Here is a 17,680-nt window from a genome sequence, read left to right on the forward strand (position 1 = left end):
CCCTTCCCTGTTTGCCTGTCCCACACTCACCAACGGCCGAGTCACGTGACACTGCACAGGCGGAGTTACTGGTGACGTGTCATCCCACTGGCCACGCCCCTCATTCACTCCCATTGTTTGGATGACCATCTTTATCACTTCATCCACCAGTCCCACCACCTTTTCCTATTGGTCCGAAGCTGCCATCAATCAGCTGGACCCCATTGTGAGGTCAGTGGTGGGATCCTCCCCCTGCCTGAATCAAACCCGGAAGGTGGATGGATGGTGTCAATCAGGAACAACAAGCAGGAGGTGCTGGGAAAGCTCAGCAGGTCTGGCAGCATCTGGGAACAGAAATCTGTCCAGTGGCCCTTCCTCAGAACTGATGGGAGCTGGGAAAATTAGAATCCTGAGTGTGGAAACAGGCTATTCGGCCCAAAAAGTCCACAGCGTCCCTCCGAATGGTATTTAAAAATATAAAAATATACCCTATTACTGTATATTTCTCCTGACTAATGCACCTAACCTACACATCCCTGAGCGTTATGGGAAATTTAGCTTGGCCAATTCAACTAACCTGCAGATCTTTGTACTGCAGGAGATAGGGGTTAAAGAGTAAATAATAGACAGGGACAGAACCCAGAGAGAGACCGGAACATTTGGAAAGACAAAGGAGTGGAATATGACCTGGCTGGGGAGGGTGCATAGCTGTTAATGGAGGGGACGGGAACCTGTGTCTGGCAGCATCTCAGTGGAGGTGGCGGAAATGGCGACTGATGATCTACGTTCTGCTGCAAAAACACAGCCCGAGCTTCCAGCTGCCTGTCACTATAACACACGAGCCTGTGTGGAATGAACTTCCAGAGAAAGTGGTAGCTGTGAATACAATTACAATATTTAAAAGACATTCAGATACGTACATAAATAGGAAATATTTGGATGGATGTGGACTAAGCGGAGGCAGATACAATTAGTTCAGTTTGGAATTATGTTTGGCATGGACTGGTTGGATCACAGGGCCTGTTTCCTTGCTGTATAACATTATGACTAATCCTCACTAACTCTAAATTCCGATTTCACAAATCTCCCGATCACTATCACCTCATCCAGCTTCACAACTCTTCCTTATTTATATAATTCCTCACCAGCCACAGAACGCTCCCTAATTCATGTCCTCCAGTTTCTCAAATCTCTGCGATAGGTGCCTTTCTTTAGTTCCAGCCTTGAGGATGCCCTCATTCACTCAGATTGGTTGGAGGACAAACTGGTATGATCTGGTCCTCCAGTACTGCCCTCTGCCCCCTATTGGGCTGTGCTGACATCAAGCATTCAGGGCCCATTGTGAGGGGAGTGTGGGATCCTCCCTCTCTCTGCCCTCGAATGAGCTTCAACATTCACAGTCAATGGGCAGTGTCACAGAGCACAGGGGCTGGGGGCTATTCAGCCCATTTGGGCTGTACTCTCTCCCTCTGGAGATGCTGCAAATCTGTTCCAATTCCCTTCCCATTTGCCCATAGCCCCCCAAATCTTCCCTTAAAAAGTAAAATTCCAAATCTGTTTATGAATAACTGCTGAGTGTGGGTCCAGCTGCCATTCAGACTGTTCCAGATGCTCAGAACTTACTGAATAAAATAATGTTCACATATTATTTACCAATTACCTGAAAATAGTCACTAAAATTGTGACATTGTTAACAATTCCCCTCTCTCTGCAAATTAAAATATCCCAGAAACAAATCTGCACTTGGTCAAGATCACTGCTTAACCTTCTCAGATCCAAGGACAATTATCTGTGCTTCTGCTAGCTCTCCACAAAAGAGGAACAAAGTGTCATAGAGATGTACAGCACAGAAACAGATCTTTGGTCCAATTTGTCCATGCCAACTAGGAATCCTCAGCAAATGAAGCCCCATTTGCCAGCTATTGGTCCGTAGCACTGGAAACCCTTCCTATTCATGTACCCAATCGGATGCCTTTCAAATGTTGTAATTGTATCAGCCTCCACTACATCATCTGGCAGCTCAGTCCACACACACACCACACACAGCTTGAAAACTTTGCCCCTTAGATCCGTTTTAAATCTTTGCCCTCTCAACTTAAGCCCATGCGATTTTGTTTTGAACCCACCTAACCTGGGGGAAAAGACCCTGGCTGTTCACCTATACATGTCCCTCATGATTTTATAAATCTCCATGAAGTCACCTTTCAGTCTTTGATTCTCCAGGGAAATTAACCCTGGCCTATTCAGCCTCTCCCTGTAGCCCAAATCCTCCAACCCTAGCAAAGTCTTTGTAAATCTTGTCTGAACTCTTGCAAGATTCACAACATCCTTTCCAGAATAGGGAATTTTGAAGTTAAAACATAATTCCTGAAATGGCTTCATCAATGTCCTGTCCAGCCACTATTTGACGTCCCAGCTTCTGTCCTCAAAGCATTGACCAATAAATATAAATATACGAAACACTACCTTCACTACCCTGCCTACCTGCATCTCTACTTTCAAGGAACAATGAACCTGCATTCCATGGTCTCTCTGTTCAGCAACATTCCCAAGGACTTTACCATTAAGTGTATAAGTCCTGCTCTGATTTGCCTTTCCAAAATCTAACAGCTTACATTTGTCTAAATTGAACCCAGTCTGCCATTCCTCGCCCCAAAGGCCCATCTGGTCAAGATCCTGTTGCATTCTGAACTAATTTTCTTCATTGTCCACTACACCTCCAATATTGGTGTCTTCTGTAAACCCAATATCCATTTCTGCAGCACACTGCTGCTCACAGGCCTCCAGTCCACAAAGCAACCCTCTTTCACCACCCTCTGCCTCCTACCTTCAAGCCAGTTTTTTTATCCAAATGGCTAGTTCTCCCAACATTCCATGTTATCTAACCTTGCTAACTAGTCTGCTTTGGGGAACATCATTCAGTGTCCATATAGACAAAGTCCACAGTCTGCCTTCATCAATCATCTTTGTCACGTCTTCAAAAAAAAACTCAATCAAGTTAGACAGAAAAAACTTCCCACACACAAAGCCACGTTAACTATCCCTAATCATTCCTCGTCTTTTCAAATATATGTAAATCCTGTCCCTCAGAATCCATTCCAACAACTTGTCTGCCACAGACTTCAGGCTCACTGTTCTCTTGTTCCCTGGCCTTTCCTTACCACCTTTTTAAATAATGGCACAGGTCTTCCAGCACCTCACCTGTCACCAATGACAATATAAATATCTCAGGGAGGGGCACTGCCATCACTTTCCTAGCTTTCCACAAATGTCTGGGATACACCTTAACAGGTCCCAGAGATTTATCCACCTTGCTTACGATTTAAGACATCCAGTACTACCTCCTCTGTAATATGGCCAGGAGCCAGGCAGCAGTGGACAATTCATTTACAGAAAGGTCTGTGAATGTAATAGTAAAATACTAAACAGAGCAAAAATACACTCAGAGACTGAGGAAGCTAGATAATGAACAAGTGGACATCAAGGAGCTCAGAGGCGAATCAGAGCAGTGTTCACTTTTATGATCCCACAGTCAGAGATGTCTAGCACCAAAATAGACTCTTCAGTCCAACCAGCCTATGCCAACCAGATATTCGAACCTAATTCATTACCATTTGCCAGCACTTGGCCGACATCCCTCTGAACCCTTCCTATTCAAGTGCCTTTGAAATGTTACAATTTTTGTTGCCCTTTAGGCTCCTGTTGAATTTTCCCCTCATACCGTAAACCTATATCCTCTAGTTCTGGGCTTCACCACCCCAGGGTAAACACCTTCTCTATTTACGCTATCCATGCCCCTCACGATTATATAAATCTCTTCAAAATTACACCTCAGCCTATGACACTCCAAGGAAAAATGGCCCCAGCCTATAATGTCTCTCCCTGCAACTCAAATCCTCCAACCCTGGCAACATCCTTGAAAATCAATTCTCAAACCTTTCAAGTTTCAGTGCCTCCTTCTGATAAGAGGGAGACCAGAATTGCACACAATATTCCAATAGTGGCCTAACCAATGTCCTGTCAGCTCCCTTAGTCAGCGCTCTGACTAATAAAGGGAAGCATACCCAATGCCGCCTTCACTATCCTGTGACTCTACTTTCAAGGAACTGTAAACCTGCATTCCAAAGTCTCTTTGTTCAGCAAGACTCTCCAAGACCTTACAATCCAGTGTGAGAGTCCTGCTCGGATTTGCTTTTCTAAAATGCAGCACCTCACATTTATCTAAATTAAACCCTATCTGCCACTCCGCAGCCCATTGGCCCATCTGATCAATATCCCATTGTATTCTGAGACAACCTTTATCACTGACCACAATACCAACAATCTTGGTGTCACCTGCAAACTTACTAACTGTATCGCCTCTATTCAAATCCAAATCATTTAAATGAATGACGGAACAATTCCACAGAAAAACAAAAATCCATTTCCCTGGTGTGAATGTGCTCTGTGTAAATCCTGCCCCATGACTCTCTATCAGGGAGCTGCACATACTCCCCTCTGAACTTTGCCCCCTACAAAGATGGCGGCTGCACGTGTCCAGTGAATCGTTGCCCCGAATAAAGATGGCGGCACTGACTCGAGTCAATCGCGAAATGAGGCATTTTCCGGTTTACTGCAAAAACGAGACTGTAAGTTTCAAATTAGTATTTTCCGATGTGCACCAAATGTTTGTAAAACCTCTCAGCCCAGACCAACACCATTTCCCTCCCGCTTCCTGCTGTTTATTTCTTTCCTTACCGACAGCTCTCCACCCGCACAGCCGCGCTGTCCGCGAGGACGATCACGTGGTATAATCAGGTCCCGCCTCTCATTCACTGATTGGTCGGAGGGCCAACAGCCCCGCAGGTCCTCCACCCCGCCCCTGTCCTTCCATTGGTCCGCCGCTGACATCAATTATCCTGGTACCGTTGTTGGGTGGAGCATGCGCACTGCTTCGTGGCTTTTGTTGCTGTTCATAAGGTTCAACAGTGAGGGACAAAGTTAAAAACACACAACCACCTGATGAAGCAGCAGCAGCGCTAGTGCTTCCAAATAAACCTGTTGTTCTGTGAATTTTAATTTTGTCCATCCCAATCCAACACCAGCACCTCCAAGTCACGAGTGAGGGAGGAATGTATAACATAAGAACTAGGTACAGGAGAAGGCAATCCTGCCCTTTGAGTTTGCTCTGCCATTCAATACGATCATGGCTGATCATTTCGTGGACGCAGAACCATTTACCCAAGTTCTCACCGTATTCTTTAATTAATTATTTCTTTTTTGAAAAAAGCTACCTTAGCTTTAAAAACGTTTACTGAACTAGCAGCAACTACTTCCCTGGGCAATGAATTCCAGTGAGGTTAAGAAGTTCCTTCTCAATTCAGTCCTAAATTTGCTGCCTCTAATCTTGAGTCGATGCCCTCTTGTCCTAGATTCACCTGCCAGTGGAAACATCCTCCCTACTTCTATTTTATCCATTTCATTCATTATTTTATATGTTTCCATTCTTCTGATTCCAATGAGTATAATCCCAATCTACTCAGTTTCTGTTAAACCAACCCCCTCAACTCTGAAATCAACCTTGTTAACCTCCTCTACACCCACTCTAGTACCAGTCCATCCTTCCTCAACGAAGGAGATAAAAACTACATGGAGTACTCCAGGTGTGGTCTCACCAGCACCCAATACAGCTGGAACATAACTTCTGCTTTTAAACACAATCCCTTCAGCAAAGAAGGACAAAATTGCATTTGCTTTCTGAATTGATTGTTATACCTGGTGACCAACCTTCATGCAGAAGGATACTCAGGTACCTCTGCTTAGCAAATAATGCAACTTTTAAAATTCAAGTAATAATCTGTTTTTAATTTACTCCAACCAAACAGTATGACATTATATTTATGAACATTATATTCCATATGACCGACCATTGCCCACTCAATCAATGTATCTATGTTCCTCTGCAAAGTTTCACAGTCCTCCACACACTTTGTCCTGCTACTCATCTTAGTGTCATATGCAAACTTTGACACCCTACATGTGGTCCCCAACTCCAAATCATCTGTATCAATTCTAAAGATTCGCAGTCCCAACACTGATCCCTGAGGCACACCACTAGTCACTGATTGCCAGCCAGGATAATATGCATTTATCCCCAGACTTTGCTTCCTGTTAGTCAACCAATCTTCTATCCATGCTAATACTATACCCCTAATGCCATGCCCCCTTATATTATGCAACATTCTCTTGAACAGCACCTTGTTGAAGGTCTTTTGGAAATCCAGGTACACAGTATCCACTGGTTTCCCGTTGTCCACCTTGCTCGAAATGTCTTCATAGAATTCCAAAAGATTTGTTAAGCATGACCAATGGGATAATTTCTATCGAGTCCCTGCTATTTCTTCCTTGATAATAGATCAAAACATCTTTCCCACTACAGAGAAGAAGCTATCTAGGGTATAATTACCCATCTTTTGTCCACCTCCTATTAAAAATAGTGGTGTCACTTTTGCTGCTTTCCAATCTGCTGGGACTGCCACAAAGTCCAGTGAATTTTGGAAAATTACTGTCAGTGCATTTGCTATTTCTCCTGGGATACATTCTGTCACGGCCAAGAGAATTTTCTATTATTAGCTCAATTACCTCCAACAGTCCAAAACTAGCTGTTCTGTAATAATTATAGGTTCCAAATCCTCACCTACCTTTGTCTCTTTGTTATTTACTGGAAAGATATTATGTCTTCCACTGTGACATCCCATAACTAAATGCTCCTTCTCTTTTTCCGAAGGACCAACATTTACTTTAGCCACTCTTTTCTCATTATGTATGTTTATAGAAACATTTGCTATCTGTCTTTGTAGTCTGTGCTAGTTTATTTTTCTCATGTTCTATCTTATATTTCTTTGTAGCTCTTCTGTGGCTTTCTGTTGACCTTTAAAGTTTTCCAGTTCTAGTTTCATGCTGGTTTTGGCCACTTTGTATGCCTTTCAATTTGATCACTTTCCTTAGATACCCATCGCAGAGAACACCTTTTCTTACAGTCCTTCTCTGGAATATACCTTTGCTGAGGACTTTGTAAAATGTCTTTGAAAATCCTCCACTGCTCATCAACTGTCCCACCATAAAATCTTTGTTTCCAGTCTACATTATCCAGGTTCTCCCTCATTCTATTGTAGTTCCCCATGTCCAAGCACAGGACCCAGGTATTAGATTTTATCTTCACACTCTCCATATGTATTAAATTCAACTATACAGTGATCACTTCTTCCGAGAGGATTCCTAACTCTGAGATCACTAATTATTCCTGTCTCATTGCAGAGGGCCAGATCTTGGATAGCTTGCTCCGTTGTAGATCCATTTCATACTCTTCAAGTAAAATATCACAGATAAATTTAATGAACTCCTCAAAGCTATCCTGACTGAGCTGGTTTGACCAATTTACATGTAGATTAAAATCACCCATGATAATAACCGTACCATTTTTACAGGCATTAGTTATTTCTTTGTTTATTGCCCATCCCAATGTGATGTTATTATTTGGTGGCCTGCACACTACACCTATCAGTGACTATCTTGGTAGAATTTTGAATGCATCATTCCTGTTTCTCCTAATGTACGGCAAAAACAACAACTACTTGCATTGTATGGAATCTTTCACAATGGCAAATCTCCTAAGGTGCTTCATGGATGATCAAAACATTGATTAAAGAGAATGATTAAAAAAAAATCTTAAAGGAGGATAGAAAAGATTAGGGAGGCTATTTGACAGATTGCTGCTCTTGACAGCTCCAATTGGAGTGATGCAGGTGGGGTGGGTTGGAAAGGGAACATGCAAAGGGGAAATGGAGGAGTGCAGGCAGTGTATAAGGTCTTAAGGACAGAGGAGGTTCCAGACTGAGTCTGTCTGTCATAGAGAGTATGGCTGCCTCATGGAGTTTGAATCACTGCAATGGGTTCATGCAAGTCATATTAGTCGAGGATAGTATAACGGTGGCTGAGAGTACTTTTGATGAGGACTCGCCTCCTGAGGTAGTGTGGGCTGAGGTTAGAATCAGGAGAGGAGAGGACACACTGCTTGGAGTTTTTTTATAGGCCTCCACAGAGTTCCAGGGAAGTGGAAGAGAGGATTAGCAAAATTATTCTGGTAAGAGCAAAAGTACCAGGGTGGGCATTATGGGGGACTTCAGCTTCCCCAACATTGACTGGGAATGCTATAACTCGCGTACGTTGGATGATCAATTTTTGTCCAGTGTGTACAGGAGGGTTTCCTGACACAGTATGTCGAAGGGCCAACAACAGGGGAGGCCATATTGGATCTGGTGCTTGGTAATGAACCAGACCAGATGTTTGATTTAGTTTTAGGTGAGCACTTTGGAGCGAGTGACCACAATTCAGATACGTTTAGTTTAGCGATGGAAAGGGACAGGTGCATGCCACAGGCAAGAGTTATCAATGGGGCAAGGACAATTATAATGCGATTAGGCAGGAATTAGGATGCATAGAATGTGGTAGCAAAATGCAGGGGATGCAGACAATGAAAATGTGGAGCTGGTTTAAGGAACAGATATTGCATGTCCTTGACAGGTATGTCTCTGTCAGGCAGGGAGGAAGTGATAAGATAAGGGAACCGTGGTTTACTACAGAAATTGCATCTCTTGTGAAGAAGAAGAAGGAGGCTTATGTGTTGATGAGGCAAGATGATTCAGATGAGGAGATGGAGAGTTACAGATCAGCTAGGAAGGATTTAAAGAGAGAGTTATGAAGAGCAAAGAGAGGACACGAGCAGTCTTTAGCAAATAGAATAAAGTAGAACCCTAAAGCTTTCTATAGGTATGTGAGGAATAAAATGATGATTAGGGTAGGAATCGGTCCAATCAAAGACAGAAGTGGGAAGTTGAGTGTGTACCCTGTGGAGATTGGAGAGGTGCTAACGAACATTTCTCATTGGTTTTCACTCAGGAAAAGGAGACTATTGTAGAGGAGAAGAATGTGGTACGATATTTAAGACTAGAAAGGATCGAGATTAGTTAGAAACAGGTGTTATCAATCCTAGGAGGAGTGAAAGTAGACAAGTCCCCTAGGCCGGATGGGACTTATTCGAGGATTCACTGGAAGATAGATCAGAGAATTTGGCTTTGATATTTGAGTCGTCATTGTCTACAGATTTGGTACCAGAGGACTGGAGAATTCCAAATGTTGTGCCTTTGTTCAAGAAGGGCAGTAGAGATTACTCAGATAATTATACACCAGAGTCTGACTTCTGTTGTAGGAAGGGTTTTGGAAAGGATTATAAGAGATAAGATTTATAATCATCTTGCAAACAACAATTTAGTTTCAGATAATCAACATGGTTTCATCAAGGGCAGTTCGTGTCTTGTGAACCTCAGAGTTTTTTGAGAAGGTGACCAAGCATGTAGATGAGGGTAGGGCAATTGACGTGGTATACATGGACTTCAGTAAAGTCTTTGATAAGGTTCCACATGGTAGGCTGTTGGAGAAAATGCAGAGGCATGGAATTGAGGTGATTTAGCAGTTTGGATTAGAAACTGGCTTTCTAAAGGAAGACAGCGAGTGGTGGTGATGGAAAATATTCAACCTGGAGTCCAGTTACTAGTGGTGTGCCATAAAGATCTGTTTTGGGACCACAGCTGTTTGTCATTTTTTAGAAATGACTTAGACGCAGGTATAGGTGGATGGATTAGTAAATTTGCTGATGACACTAAAGTCGGTGGAGTAGTGGACAGTGCAGAAGAGTGTTACAGGTTGCAGGGGAAATGGAAAAACTGCACACTTGGGCTGAGAGGTGGCAAATGGAGTTCAATGCAGCTAAATGAGGTGATGCACTTTGAGAAGAATAACCGGAAGGCAGAGTACTGGGTCAATGGAAATATTCTTTGTAGTGTGGATGTGCAGAGGGATGTTGGAGTCCATGTACATGGATCTCTGAAAGTTGCCACCCAGGTGGATAGTACTGTTGAGACGGCATACGGTGTGTTAAGTTTTATTCATAGAGTAATTGAGTTCCAGAGCCGCAATATCATGCTGCAAATATACAAAATGCTGGTGCGGCCATACTTGGAATATTGTGTGCAGTTCTGGTGCCCATATTTTGGGAAGGACGTGGAGGATTTGGAAAAGCTGTAGAGGAGATTAACCAGGATGTTGTCTAGTCTGGAGGGAAGGTCTTATGAGGAAAGGCTGAGAGACTTGAACCTATTCTCCTTGGCAAGAAGAAGGCTAAGAGGGGATTTGATAGAGACATACAAGATGATCAGAGGCTTAGATAGGGTAGACAGTGGAAGTCTTTTTCTAGGATGATTATGTCAGTGTGCACGAGGGGGCATAAGAGCAAATGAGGAGTGATAGATTTAAGACAGATGTCAGAGGCAGGTTCTTTACTCAGAGAGTGGTAAGGGTGTGGAATGTACTACCTGCTAATGTAGACAACTCAGCCACATCAGGAAGATTTAAACAATCCTTAGATAAGCACATGGGTGATTTTAGAATAGTATACGGGCACGAGCTGAGAACAGTTCACAGGTTGGCACAACATCAAGGACCGAAGGCCTGTTCTGCGCTGTATTGTCCTATGACTATTGTGCTACAAGAGATTTCTGCTGTCCTAAACAGAGTGACGGATCTTGTATTGTGGGCTTACGAAATGTCACTGTTCTCTACCAAACATGTACAAGGTAGAGCTAGGGCAATAATAAGATGCTGCAACAGGAGGGGAACAGGTAACTGCATACAAAACCCTGCTCCTTCTCATCTATTTTCACCTCCAAAACTGAGGGTGTTGCAGAAAAGCACCTCCATATCCCACCACAACACTTTACCCCCACGATCGTGGTATCTGGCTGTGCACTAAGGAGTGGAACAGTCTGTACTGGGACCCACTGGGGTCCTGAGACACTTGGTAAAGATTAAAATCATCTCGCATTGAGAGCCCCACGACATTGTATGCATTTTCTATTGTTTTTAATCTGTTCCTGACTTCCCTTGTTTTTTCCTATGAACCTGTTCAAAGTTGTTATTACACACACCTGCACCAGCTGCGAATTGAACTCAGGTCTCTCCGTCCAAGATTCGGGATATTTTCACCGCAACACAAGGCATCAGTTCTCACTTCCCTTGTCTTCAGCCTGCTGAGTTCCGCCTGAATCAACTCTGCAATTGGGAGGAAGGGGCGGAACTGAAGGACCGAACAGAGGCCCGTCCGCCAACCAGAGTGAGTGAGGGCGGGGCCAATGCATTCTCGGGGAATAATTAGTAAGAAAGCAACCTGTTTTGCACGATTGTGATCATTCTCACTCCATAGTGGGGCATTAAACCTCTCTCATAAATCAATGTGAGATTTTAAGAAGTAGTTGAAATGTAAATCTGATAACGGACATATTTCCAATCGATTCACACAACTAGAGTAAGAAACTTATTTTCACACTCCCAGAACAATTGATAATTTACAAACCTGGCCAGTATGGTTAAGTTAGACCAAACAATCTGTTTGCATGCTAGACATTTCTATGTCTCTATCTCGACAATAAATTTGTTAATGATGTCTATTTCACCCATGATTCTGTGCAGATATGAATATTCTCTATAAACACCGCTAACCTCAGACGCACGCGCAGTTTGGTTCCTATGTAGCGCATGCGCAGTGTCACATTGATCAGGACAGGAAGAGAGAGACACGGAGCTGCTTTCTCCGGCAGCGGCTGCGATCGGCTTCAGAGAGCGGCGCTCCGAGCCGGGGTGTGGGAGCCTCGCTGGGAGAAAGGAGCGGAGAGAATTCACAAGTGCGGGATACAGGTTAAAAAAAAAACAAAAAAGCCCCTCCAGGCCCGGGAAGGAGGTGGCGGTCTCTGATCGGGGAAGGGCCAGGGTCACGGCCGCCATTTGTTTGAGGGAAGAGGGAGCGCTCTGGGCCGCCATGTTGAGAAGGTCAAGTGCAGGAGGGCGGGCTATCGGGGTCTGTAGACCAATCAGAGGAAAGGGAAGCCCCATTGTTCCTGATGAATTCCATGAACACAGCGTCACTGGGCGGTCCCGCAGGAATCTCCTCTCTCAGTCCCTGCTGTGATGTTTCACCCCAATCACAACCAGCAGCTCTCCTCCTCTCTCAGCTCCCCTCTGTCCTTCCTGCAGCATCTGTCCCCTGGGCATTGAGCTGCCTGTCCTGTCCCTCCCTCAGCTGTTGTTCTGTAATCCCTGTGATATCCCAGTCCCATTTAGATTACTTCACTAAAGACAGGGATGTATCCGATGGATTTTTCTTAACATCAGCAATTGTTTAATACTCACTTACCTGTTTTTTAATTATATCTTTTTTGAAGTATTTAATTCACATTCAATCATTTGCAAGGGGGCGATTTGAACCCGTGTCCATAGAGCATTTGTTGAGTTTCTGGATAAATTGCCTCACATAAATGCCACTAGGCCTCACTTCACCTTCTCACAGGTTGCACACCCCAGTGCAACATGAATCGAAACCCTATCTTTTTGCACAATTGTTTGATCCTGAACCCTGGTGATATCACTCAGTATCCCTCCATGTGGGTCCCTCACCGTGTGGGTCTAATTGCTGCCTCTATCAACGTCTCTTACTCTTGCAGCTACTCCAGATCCTGAGCCAACAGAATTTTCCACTCCAGAGAGATGAGGCAGTACAGGCCCGGAATGGAGACTGGATTTTGCAGATCTCTGTGGGCTCAGTGCCATTCTACATGTGTAAGCCTCACAAGTATCAGTCTAATTTCCCATTCTGCCTATTTGTGTGTCTTCTACAGATACTCAGGGAGTTCGTGACTCAAGAGACTTGCCAACTGCTGGTTGGGAAGATGATTGGTCAGCCAGAGAGACAAAGGTCAGGAGGAGGGGAGCCTTCAATAAATCCTGCCGCCAGGTAAGATCACTCACAGTGCAGAGAGCATGAGAGGGCTCCAAACATCAGCTAACAGGACATGACATAGACATAGTGCTGGAGGGTGCACAGTACAGACACACCTCAGGCTCAATCACCACCCCTACTTTATGTTTTATTGTACTGAGACAGCATCTGGTGTTCCCAGTTTTCAATCCAGGCGTGTGCTGTCTTGGTGAGCACCAGGATAACAGAGGGGAATGCAGGCCTTCAACGAGAGGGTGGTAATGCTGCCTGGGATCTTTCTGTTCCCTAATCCCTCTGCAACACTGTATCTATGTCTCGTTTTGTGGATCAGTGTCTTCAATCATTCTAACACTTATAACATTCCTATCTCTGTCATGTCCTCTCCTCTCACCAATTTCTTGACATATTTGAAACGTCCAGTCCAGATCCCATCCACATCGCTGTAACTTGCGTCAGTTTCTACAACTTGCCTTGTCTCGATAGGCTCCTCCTCCAACAACTGAAGACATTGGGTCTGTTTCTGTGCTGCATGATTCTTTGTTCGAGGTTTCCTAAACGGAATGAGTTGGCCCATTTCCCTTCAAACCTTCCCCTCTCCATGTACCTGCCCAAGTGTCTTTTCCATGTTATAATTGTAATTATTTTTACCATTTCCTCTGGCAGTCCATTCCATCTATGCACCATCCTCTGTGGAAAATGTTGCCTCTCAGCTCCCTCTTTAAATTCTTGCTCTCTCACATCACGTTTATGCCTCTAGCTTTGGACTCACCTACCCTTGGCAATTCACGTTAGTTAGGCCCTACATTGTTTCATAAACCTTCATAAGGTCAACCTGTGGCCTTATTGATGACAGTGTTACTAATATCTCCAACTCACGTACTCAATGCGCTGGCCAATGAAGGTAAGTGTGCCAAATGCTGCTTTCCCCACCCTGTCCCCCTGTGATGCCACTTCCAAGAAACAATGTAACTGCACCCTTGGGCTCTCTCTGTTCGACAACACTGTCTAGGGCCCGAACATTAACTGTGTTAGTCCTCCCTGGTTTGTCTGAACTAAATCCAACACCTGAATTAAACTCCATCTTTCATTCCTTGGCCCACTGGTCCAGTTGATTAACATCCCCTTCGATATCTATATCCCCTGCCCACTCTTCCACTAATCTTGGTATCCAGAGACTCCTATATTTCACTCAAATTGTGTATGTAAATGGTGCACAACAGTGATTCCAGCACCAATCCTTCAGCACACTACTGGTCAGAGGCCTCCAGTCTGAACAACAACCCTCTGTCTCCCACTGTCATCCCATTTTGTATCCAGTTGGCTAGCTCTCCCTGATCCCTTGTGATCTACCCTTACAAACCAAGATATTATGCTACACCCTGACCAAGGGTTTGCCGAAGCCAGAAACAACGTCTGTTGCTCTGCCGTGATCTATCTTTTTGGTCACATCTTGAACAAACTCAAGTCAAGTTTGTGAGACATGTTTTGCCACGCACAAAGCCATGCTGGCTGTTCGTAATCAGTCCATATCTTTCCAAATGCATGTAATTCCTACCTCTCAGAATGACCTCCAACAACTGACCCACCCTGATGTCTGGTCATCAGTCTGTAGTTCCCTGGCTTCCTCTTGCAGCCTTTCTTAATTAATGACACAACATTATAATCATAGTCAGAGAGTCATACCGCATTGTTTGGTTAATGCTAACCATACTCTAAAACTGATCTTGTCCTACCTGCCTGTTCCTTGATCATATCCCTTCAAACCTTTCCTATTCCTGTCCTAATTCTAATGTCTTTTAAAACATTGTAATTTTCCGCACATTCACCCCTTCCTTGGGAATTTCATTCCACACGCATCCCACCCTCTGTGAACAATGTGACCCTCGCGTCTTTTTTTAAATGTCTCTCCTCTAAACTTAAGAATGTAGTGCCTTGTCTTGAAACTCCCCTGACCATGGAAAAAGACAACTCCCATTAACTCTATCTATCCCCCTCATTATTTTATAAACTTCTATGAGGTCATCTTTCAAACATTCAGGTTTCAATGAAAAAATACCAACCTATCCAGCCTTTCTTTATAACTGAAAACTTCCATAACCAGCCACATCCCAGTAAATCCCATCTGAAACCTCTCCAGCTTAATAGTATCCTTCCTCTAACTGGGCGACCAGAGTTGGACACAGCATTCCAGAAGAGGATCACCAATGGTCTGTATAATCTCAATGCGACTTCCCAACTCCTAAATCCAAAGGACAGAGCAATGAAAGCAAGTGTGGCAAGCACCTTTTTAACCATCCTATCTCTCCATGTTGCAAACTTCAAAGAAATATGTACCTGTACCTCGATGTCCCTCTGTTCTACCACACTACCGAAGGTCCTACCATTAATTGTATAAGCCCTGCCCGTGTTTGTTGTACAAAATGCATTTTCTCGCATTACACTATTGAACTCCATCTACAGTTTTTTAGCCATTCACACATTTCATCAGGATGCCTTTTGTAATCTCAGAAAACCTTCACTGCCCACAATTCCACCTTCCAGTCTACCTGCCTCTCACACATGGTACAAATATCTCTGCTAGGCCCTACAATGTCTTCACCAGCTTCCCACAATGTCCTGAGCTACATTTGATCAGATCCTGGGGATTTATTTACCTTTGTGTTTTAAAACTTCCAGCACCTCCTCTTCGATAATGTAGACTCATTTCAAGACATTGGCTCATAGAGATGTACAGCACGGAAACAGATCCTTCGGACCAACTCCTGCATGACGTATCTAGTCACATTTGCCAGAACTTTGCCAATATCCCTCTAAACCCTTCCTACTCATACACCCATCCACATGCCTTTTAAATGTATTTCTATCAGCCTTCACTATTTCCTCGGCAGCTTATTCCGTACACTCTGCAGGAACCAGTTGTCCTTTAGCTCCCTTTGAAACGTTCCCCTTGCACTTTAAAGCTATGCCCTGTTGGTTTAGAATCCTCCAGCCCTTGGGAAAAGACCTTGTCGATTGACCCTATCGCTGACCATCATGATTTGAAACACCTTTATCAGGTAACTCCTCAGCCTCCCATGTTCAAGTGAAAACAGCCCCAGCTTATTCAGGCTTTTCCCTGAAGCGCAAACCCTCCAACCCTGGCAACATCCTTGTTCATTTCTTCTGAACCCTTTCATGTTCCATAACATCCTTCCTGTGGCATTGAGACCAGAATTGCACACAGTGTTCCAATAATAGTCAGGACAAACACTGTTTAGTTCCCTGAGCTCCCCAGTCTTTATCCACAATAAGTTCCAAAGTGAAATATTTGTTTTGCATCTTGTAATTCCACACATCGTTGGCTTCATTGATCATTAAGGATACCGGTTTTGTCCCTTGCTCTTCTTTTGCTCTTAATACACTTGTAGAATCTCTTTCAATTTTCCTTAACTTTCTCTGCCAAAGCTATCTCATGTTCCCTTTTTGCATTCCTGATTTCCATCCTAAGTGTATTTCTACAGCCCCGATGCTCCTGAGGGATTCCCTTGAGTCAGCCAGTTATATCTGACATGTTCCCCCTTTTTTTCTTCTCCAGAGCCTCAATTCAGCCAGTGTTACCTAATTCTGTCAGCATCGAGCTGCACACTAATAGGAATATGCTGGCGCTGAACGCTCCTTTTATCTCAGTTTTAAGATTTTCCTACTCGCCAGACTTCCCTTTACCTGCAAATATCCTCCCCATATCTATTTTAAAAATTCCTGTCTAATACTATCTTGCTCCATTGTATAACTTGAACTTGTGGACCAGGCCTGTCCTTTTCCATCGCAATTTTCCATCGCAATGACTGGGAGTTTCTGGAACAGGCTGAACAAATTCCTCCCATCCAAATGCTCAACACTGCGGCAGTCCCAGTCCAGGTCTGGAAAGGTTAAAATCTCCGACTGCTACAAACCTACTATTCGAACAGATATCTGAGATCTCCTGACATATTTGCTCCTCCATCTCCCATTGCCTATTGCTGTAGTACGACCGTAGCAAACTGATGACCAATTTCTATTTCTCAGTTCCACCAATATCGCTTAACTGGGCGATCCTGCATGAATACTCCCTCTAGGTACTGCTGGGATTTTTCCCCCAATCAAACCACCACCAGCTCTCCCCCTGTTTTGCCTCCTGTTCTATCCTTCCTGCAGCATCTGTCCCCTGGAACATTGAGCTGCTGGTCCTGTCGCTCCCTCAGCTGTGTTTCTGTAATACCTACAACATCCCAGTCCCATGTTCCCATCCATGCTCTGGGTTCATCTGCCTTATCTGTCCGGCCCTTTGCATTGAAATAAATGCAGTTTAATTCATCAATTTTCCCTCATTATCTGCTGTGTTCTTGCCTGCCTTGTCTATTTATATTGCTCTCTTGAACATTTGTACCAACCTCAAATTTCTTTCTGGCCTTACGATTGTTTGGGTCCCACACACCTGCCAGATGAGTTTAAATCCTCTCGAACAGCTCCAGCAACTCTCCCCACCAGGATATGGGTCCCCCCTCCTGCTCTCAGTTCAGGTGTCTTCCCCACCCTGTCTGCTTGTGCTGACATATTCAGACATCCAGAGATTTGTTCACCAAGGTCCTGCCCTGCCCTCCCCACCACACTCTCCCCCCCATTCCCCTCCTCTCGCCCTCCCCTCCCTTCCCCTCTCTCGCCCTCCCCTCCCCTCCCCTCAACCTCACACCCCTCTCTCGCCCTCCCAGCCCAACCCTCACCTCCACTCTCTCGCCCACCCCCCTCTCGGCCTCCACTCCACATTCTTGCCATCCGAGCCCTCCCCTCCCCTCTCTCGCCCTCCCCTTCCCTCCCCTC

The sequence above is a fragment of the Hemiscyllium ocellatum genome, unplaced genomic scaffold (assembly GCF_020745735.1).
Source record: "Hemiscyllium ocellatum isolate sHemOce1 unplaced genomic scaffold, sHemOce1.pat.X.cur. scaffold_3676_pat_ctg1, whole genome shotgun sequence".
Lineage (NCBI taxonomy): Eukaryota > Metazoa > Chordata > Chondrichthyes > Orectolobiformes > Hemiscylliidae > Hemiscyllium > Hemiscyllium ocellatum.